Source organism: Meleagris gallopavo, chromosome 8 (genome assembly GCF_000146605.3).
Source record: "Meleagris gallopavo isolate NT-WF06-2002-E0010 breed Aviagen turkey brand Nicholas breeding stock chromosome 8, Turkey_5.1, whole genome shotgun sequence".
Taxonomy (NCBI): Eukaryota; Metazoa; Chordata; class Aves; order Galliformes; family Phasianidae; genus Meleagris; species Meleagris gallopavo.
In genome coordinates, this window is record NC_015018.2 from 11,594,408 (window position 1) to 11,602,827 (window position 8,420).

The 8,420-nt window shown below is 46.7% G+C and overlaps 1 long non-coding RNA gene across 1 annotated transcript in view; it reads right to left on the minus strand.

Moving 5' to 3' along the window:
• The window catches only part of LOC116216174, a 16,943-nt gene extending 11,920 nt beyond the window's left edge, over nucleotides 1–5,023 (minus strand). Inside the window, exon 1 of the long non-coding RNA XR_794287.3 lies at nucleotides 4,941–5,023. This is a non-coding gene — a long non-coding RNA (uncharacterized LOC116216174). The remainder of the gene's footprint in view (nucleotides 1–4,940) is intronic.
• Between the last annotated feature and the right edge of the window lie 3,397 nt (nucleotides 5,024–8,420).

The window sequence follows — 8,420 nt, forward strand, 5'->3', positions numbered from 1 at the left end:
TTTTTTAATTAATTGCAGATACTTCTGTTGGAAAAGCTGACCCCAATTAGCTGTGTTTAAGGTTATTTTAAGCCTGTCCACACACTGCATTCCCCCATGCTGGATGTGCCACTTGCTCTGGGTCTCCCAGTAGTGGGGCAGGGTCAGCTCACCCTATGGCTCTCTAGGGGCCCGGAGGAATTTACTGAGCCAAATAAAATTTCTAAGAGGTGTTTGCCCACCTCACAGGATCCTAAAGGTGTACTAAATGGAGCTTGTAAGGATGAGGTCGTAGGCTTAAAAAACAAATGAGTGGAAATATCTAGTGCTGGCCTCTGGACCCCTGCAGCTGCTATTCAGCAGCGCCAAGAACTGGGAAAGGTCTGGCTTGAAGCCACGAGCACGAGGAATTCACCAGCCCTGCAAAGAAAGGGGGCTGGCCATGGCTGTGCCATGTGCTGTGTGCTATGCCACAGCTTGGTGGGAGGTAACCAAGTGGTGGCTTTCATCCATGCTGGGCAATATCATTCTGCCCAGCTGGGGAGGTCCCAAATGACCATGCATGCTGGCTAGCTTATGGTCATATTTCATCTCCAAAAATCTTAAACAATATCCTTGAACCCAGGGGTACAGCTCCATGTCCAGGCAGCCCCTCATGCTGCTTGGCATCCTGAAGTGCTCCTGTATGCATGAAAGCACGTTTGGCTCCAAGGAAAGCACAAGATGTGCAAGCAAATGCAGGCCTGGATGGAGAAATGCTTCACAATTTATCTTTTCTGCCATAAATATGTCTGCCCATCTCTCTGCTAAGAGAGGAAATGTCAGTCTGAAGCAGACAGAAATATTCAGACAAAAGGAGTTACATCTGGAGGCTTTTGTGAGATGAGTGGAGCCAAAAGAAGAAAGTGAACTTTTTCTCCCCCGATTTCCTTCCTATGTTGAGCCCTGTGTGCCTCCTCACAGGAATTTAGTGCAACAGGAGAAGAAAGAAGGGCTCAAAAAGGCTCTACAGTCCCAGGAAAGGTGAAGTTCAGTCTAAGGTATGTGTGATTTTCTCCCTCGAGGACTCTACATTTGAAATATAGCTTAGATATTTTTTAATGAGAATTTAATACACTTCATAAACCTGATCTTCTCTTCAACACCTTACCACAAAACCTGGCAGATCTCAAAACAGATTTTTAAATATGAAAAGTAGGGGAAATTTGTCACCTAAGTTCCTTTTGAAAAGGTAGACAATACAGCTGGTAGCATTTAACTTTACAGTAATGGGCACATAAACTTCATTTTTGCTCCTGGCAAATATTATTGTTTTCTTAAGAGTTAAAAACTTACTTTTTTTTTTTAAACTTGATGTACTGCTTGGTCTCTAGCATGCTGCCAATCCCTTTCAGGGATACACAAAGAAAAACAAAAACAAACAAACAAAAATCTGCTATTAATTCACTCCAAAGCTGTTTCCTGTTCTCCAGGTCAAGAATAAAATAAAATAAATCCCTATAACTAAACTGATCTTCTGAAAAACCCAGCTGTTTAAAATCTTCTTGGTCACTAAATTAAGACACATATGTTTAGATTATAAAATTGACCAGCCTCAGCAAAGTCCTTTACCTTAGTTTGCAAATGACTGCACATGAAATAATTGGAACTGCAATCTTCAAGTATCTACTTGCCTTCTACCTCCCCTTTTTCTCCTACCACTCTCAGCTCCGCCTCTTGTTAGTACTTCACAGTCACTGCTCTTCTGAGCTTTTTACTTCAAGCCTGAAGTCCTCTGACTTGTTATGTGCCACTCCTGGTTTTTCAAAAGCATCAGTTTGTACTGCAACAAAGTGCTGTCCCCTCTCAATGTCCTCAGCAGAGTTCTTAAGTAACTCCACTGCAGCCCTGGCCCCACACCATCAGCAGCATAACAAGTTCCCTGGTGCTACCCAGCCTAAATAAAATGATTTGGTCTATTGTTGAGTAATTTACTGGGGTTTTGTTTGTTTGTTTTTAAAGCATTAGGAAGGGCCTGAAATTTGTTGGAAGAGTACAAAGAAACAGGTTGTCCAGCTAGGCAGGGTTTAACCAGTGCTTAAATGCAGTCGTTTCCAGATGGAAAGGAAGCAGGTGTCTGACCACAGCCATTTCACTGCACTTACAGGAAGCAACACAGGACCTCTGCAGTCAAGTCACGCTTACAACTGCTCATCTGTTCCTCACACAGCCCCTATCTTTAGTTCAGCAGAGAACCAAAAGGGAAGCTTTTCAGAACATGGGGCCTGAGGGCCTGATTGCCCTGTTAGTCTCTAAGCACCACCACCTGCATCTGGGTTACAGCCTAGGGCCCTGGCTTTGATATCTTCCGTGAGTTCTATGGATATCTCCATGTTGATCTGAGGTACACATCAGGGCACTCTCCTGCTCCAGGAGACCTTTCTATCAGAGATGAACTTAGTTTTTCCAACCCTATTTGAAGCACTCCATTTCTCTGGCCAGCTAGAGGCACTGAAAACATTCAGGACAGAAAGCACTTTGCCACATTAATATTGAAAGGTTAGGGAAGACAAGTGACATGGTTTTGCAGCGAAGGGAGAAAAATGTACTGCAGTCAGTAAGCCAGCTGTGAAAATGATCTTTTCAATTTCTTTTCTTAGCACATTTGGTTGCCTTGTGAGAGAAAGCCCTGGATGGAGTTAGCAGATGGGTCTGCAAGACTGGAGCTGGTAAACGTGGAAACTTTTGCAGCCCCCAGCTGCAACCCCAGCTGGTCCACCATGAATACCCAACTGAGGGGGCCTCTCTCCACAGGGTGGGAGCCAGTTTCCAGGCTGGGTACATGGGTGTATTCTGCAACTCTAAGCTTTGTAAGATTTCAGCACCCAACACTGCTTCATGTCTCCAGTGTGATTCAGCTGGACGGAAGGAATGACTGACAGGCAGGGTGATGGCTGTTGTTGTTGGCAGGAGATGAGGCAGGAGCAGAGCTGAGCTGCTTTCCCTCGGAGAAGCAATGGTGACAGCAAATACCTCCTTCTCCCTCCAGTGATGGAGTCTGTACTCCCCACACACTTGTGGCTGAACGGCATGCTGAAGCCTGGTGGGAGCTGAGCTGGGTCAAGCTGCCACGTGTGGCTGCCTGCTCTGGAGCTTGGCTCCTCCATAAACTTCCCCAGTGATCAGGCAGGGAGCAATCGGATAGTGTCCCTGAGGAAGTTCTCCAGCTCACCAACTGAGCACAATTCCTTCCTCGTAGCCTCCCTCTGCATTTGACAACTGAAGGGAGGACAGCACAATCTGGCCTACCCATGGCCTACCACCAGTGTGTAGGTGTGGGGGTGTTAATCACATGGAAACCATTTTGGACAATTGGCTGCACATGTTGCATGGGGCATGACCTAAAAGCAATCCCAGCGACTGAGATGATGTAGTGTGAAAGTCAGATTAAACAGGTCAAGTAAATTTGGAGCAGCTAAGATAAACTGAACTCCCTTCCAAAACATATGTTGTTCTTGCCCCATAATATTGCTGTACTATGGTAGCATGTCCTAAACATGCCAAAACTGTGATACACTTGTTCCAGGGTCACGCTGCCACTGGGAGAGAGCGAGGATGGTTATTTTGGAGAAAAGCCGCTCAAGAGGAGCTGTCAGAAAGTTGCACACACTCGTGGCTGAACAGCATGCTGAAGCCTGGTGGGAGCTGAGCTGGGTCAAGCTGCCATGTGTGGCTGCCTGCTCTGGAGTTTGGCTCCCCCATAAACTTCCCCAGTGATCAGCAAGCTGTGCTGACAGCCCCCAGCAGCTTGGCTGGGAGCTGGAGATGTCTTGCAACATCTGGGCCCAATTCCCACTCACTTCCCACATACACCTGCACTGAGCTCCCCTTGCAGGCAGTTTGGTATAGAAAGGCAGTCTGCACTTCCCATCATGGGCTGAGCAGGGTGGGAAACATCACAAACTGAGCAAATTCAAGCCCGTGTCTGCAGTGTGAAAAGAAGAGGTAGTCAGCAGTGCAAAATACTCCCCATCCTCCTGTTCTGCTCTGACATAGAAGCACCACTGGTAACACATATGGTGCACAATGTTTTATTAAAGCTAAAGCAATGCAGCTTTGTTAGAAAAACCAAGCAGCCATCACCAGTTCTTGTGCAGATTACCCAGGCTGTGGATTAATCATACTGGGTGCAAAATGAGTTGCAAAAGGCCTTGGATGAACTCCTGCTCATTTTTCTTTTCTACCACGTGGTCCTCAGTGACCACCCCTGCCCAGGTCAGTGCCGCTCAGGGACTGTGGTCTCTCACAGTGCTCTATTTTCTTAACATTTAATTGCCATATGCTTCATATTATCTTTGTTTTTTACTTTGCCTTGGCCATCCCAATCCTTTAGCTACACCAGATAATCAAGAGTTGTCAGCAGTAAGCCATTAGATAGTAAAACACAGCACTTGAAAAATAGGAAATATTAAGGGTCAGCTCTTCAAATTCTTTCTGTATGGCACTCTGCAACGTGTAAGGAACTTTCTCCATCTTGAACTCATCACTGGAAGAGTTTTTAGCTTGTATGAGATGTCAGTGCTGCTCTTTTTGAACAGCAGTGTGACAGTATCATTACTAATTGCCAAAGCCCTGCTCCACTAGAAAGGGCTGAAATGGGACGAGCACATAGCATAAGTGAGAGGAAGCAGTAAGGGCACTATGCCCCAGAAAAAGCTAGACAACACACTCCTGTTTTTGATTTTCCTCCATAAGAAGTTCTAAATGTACTAAAGCTAATGGAAAAGCTTTGTTCTGTACACACAAAGCCTCAGAAAACATCCTGAATTAAGGTTATGCTAACTGTGGAAGGTAGAAAAAGTGACTTAAGAGCTTGGTGACTGTAACAGTCAGAAAGATCAACACAGTGGAATGGGATACAGGTGATGCAATGACAAAGGGACCAGCACAATGAAAAGGTGTTACAAAGGAAAAGTACTCACCCTTCTTCTCTGAAGATCTAGGCTCACAGGGAAAACTCTTTAAGGAAAGGGCCTCCCACCAGAGATCCTTCCCTAGTGGCAGTCAGCCCTTAAATGAGGGCTAAGAGAGGTACAGCCAGGCTCCATCCCTTACAGTCACACAGCTGAATTGCCTTCACCTGTGCTCCCAGGCTGACCGGGTCCATTCTTCAGGTGCTCAATCAGTGGTTCAGGCTGTGACTCCTCAGTTACCATACAGTGACTCCTAACTATACACACTTGACATGAGGGGAAGAAAGCACTGTGCAAGGCATTGCCACAACAGTGGTTGCCAGTTGCTGTTGCTGGCATAGGTGCATGACAGCCTGATAGGCTGGCTGCATTCTGAGCTCCCGCAGTGGAACTGGAGAAATGCCACCTGCCACTCTGAAGGCTGCCTTCTGGCTGAGGTGGAACAGGCTGCTGTGGATCCAGAGTGGCCCTCAGAAGTTCCAAAGCCCCAGTTGCATTGGTACACTCCATACTTCCGACAACAGCATTTATTCACTGTAGTATATGGCATATCGCGTTGCTGGCAATGCACCCTGTTATGTGTATACATGCCCACCAAGACTGATTTTATTCATGTCGAGAGGTATCTTCTATAAAATCAGTGTCAGTGCCCTGTTGCTGTTGTTTCAAGGCTACAGCATCATGTTTCTGTGCTGCCGTGTTTCTCTAGGAGACTTTTGCCAGGTGGCTATACGTGGCTGTGGTATTACAGTGAGTTAAATGTAGGACTGGTGCAGATATTCTAAAGATACTCACTTATGTATTTTGCCAAAAACACAATGATTTTTGAGATGAATCAAAGTTTTAAAGACAGATCTGGGCTTTTCTAATCATATTAGATCTAGTCTCAGTCTGTGAAACAAACAGAGGCTGATGGTTGAGCAGTGTGGCTTCCTAGTTTATCTAGGACAACAGCTGCCATTTTGTGCAATCAAAACGACCTGAAAAATAAAGCTATGCTGTGAGGTTGTTCTAGGGCTGAGCATGTCGCTTCCACCATCCTGTCCTCTGTCAACTGGGCAAGGTACAATGTGTGAGGGGACAGCCACAGATATCTTCAGACTGTCTTGTGCAACAGAGAGCAGGGGGGATTTAGGAGCTGTGTCAACTGGGGGCTGCCACTGCAGCAGCAGCAGCAGCACCTCCCCAGCCATCCAGACGGCCGCTTATGAGAGGACCTACTCCAGGCCCCTGGCCAGGGCAAATCCCCCAGTCAGGGTTCTGCTTCCTGACCCATTGGTAGATGAGTCCCACCCCCAATGGGCCTTATGGGATACATAAGGGATCGAGACTCTGTGGTTTAGCATCTACAGCAGTGACAAAGACCAGATTACCACCACAGTTATTTCCTCTTTTAAGTAAAAGGGGAAACTGTGGTATCTCACACACCTCTGAGCAGAAATAGCTGACAAACACCAAGTCCTTAATGGCAAAGGCTGCCACTGAGGCATCTGGGCCCCGCTATGGGATGCTGAACCACTAATTTCCAATGCTGCCCTGTGATGTGAAACATATTTATAGCTGGAGTGATGAGGGTGTTTTGGAAGTCTTGCTTTCTTGAATAAACCCCCAGGCTAGACACTGACATCAGTTTTACAGCTCCAACCCAGCTCCCCCAGCTCAGGATGAGATCAAAACCCAGCCCCACACACTGCTGGCTGCTTGTGCAACACGAGCATATGCACACTAACATCTCCGGACATCTCCAGGAGCAATGGAAACTCATAATTCTTCTGGACAGGATGGATTTCCTGCTGAATTTAATAACAACAGTTGGAGACAACCGTCTGGATACTTGCTGCTTTGAGATAACCAGCCAGTAAAATAACTTTGGTGATTTTCACTGCAGAAAATTCATACACAACAGCCAGACATTTACTCTATTTTGCATCATCACTGTGCATATTTATAGAGCCCCCTCATCAGAAAAATGCATAAGAGTAAGGAATAAAATTTGAGACAGCCCACTATCAGCAAGCTTGCTTTTTACAAGGTTTTCAAAAGCTACTCTGAATTTCAGGGCTCTGGGTTGAAACTTTCACAAGAACTCTGAATTTGGAGTCTGACTTCCTTCAGGACCTTCAAAATCCCCATTTTTTATCTACTAAAAGCAGAGTGAGAGAGAGAGACTTCTAATAGAACAGAGAAAGTAACTCCTCCAAGATCAGATTGAGAACAAGAGTAGAAAGAAATGATAAGGAGTGCTGGCAAGGCAAGATTCAGATCAGGAAAGAGGCTTTTGGTTTCTTCATTTTTAATACAGTCTGAGGCCAAAAAGGAACATTAAAGCATCCAGCCTGACAGCCTGCATGCTACAAGGCACTGAGTTTCAGCCAGTTGCTTTTAGACTTGTAACTCTTCTGGCATGCTTTCATCTGGACTGGAAGACTCACATAAATTGGTAGCTTGGTCCAATACTCATCATCCTCACTGCTCAGGCGTTGGTTCTCATTTCCTAAGTGAATTTGCATGCCTCAATTTCCAGGTGTTGTTTCTTTTAGTGCTTTCATACGGTAAGTTACGTACCTGGCATTTTCTCCCACATTCCACTCACACAGCGTAATTCAGTCACTCAGTCCCTTCACTTCCAGCCCTTCTTTAGTGCCAGTGTGACACACCACTGACCTCCCACCCCTCACTGCCCATGTGATGACTACTTCAGGAGGGCTGCTTTCCCCCAGTGGCTGAGCTGGAGCTAAACTACAGGATTTGGAGTCACAAGTTTGGATGCTGTGCTGCTGCTGCTGCTGCTGTGCTCTGTACACTTTCTGGGAGCACTGAACGAGCCACACGTGCAGGGACCATGTCAGCCTGCACACACCTCAGTACCTCCGGGTCCTTGCAGACTTGGGCTGGGAGCCTCCCTGGACCCTCCCTGCTGTGATGGTGTGAGAGAAGCCAGCCCCAGCGCTGCTGGCAGCCCGACAGTGTGAGCTCACAGGGAGCGACCACGCACAGCTGAGTTCCTCGAGGTCTTGCTGCCTCAGCCAGGCCATTCCAAGGATCCCTCCAACATGGCCCAGCCCCACAGCTCAGGATGCAGGACAGGCGGCCCAGGGGAGGGCCTCACTAGGGTGTGAGGAGTGCGTGGCCTCAGGGACTTAGACTTGCTTCCAACTTGACAGTCAATCAGGGAGGAAAATAATTTGATTTTAAATATTAGACTTCTTTTTCCGTTACCAAAATTGTCTCCAAACTCACTCCTTCTGTTGGGCACTCACCGACTGTCATCAGGAAGATGGCTCTTACAGCTTTTTGTTGTCCAATAGGAGTTAATGCCCCCGTGAATTTCCCTGTGCTGAACTGCCAGAGCAGATTATGGGGATGAAAAAACTCTCTGGCAGAAGCCATCGGGGAAGCAGCCTGGATGGACCCAGAAGTGAAAAGAGTGAAAAGAGCAGCACGAAGTGGCCCGATGCACAACTCAGCAGTTTTCCTATCAGTGGATGC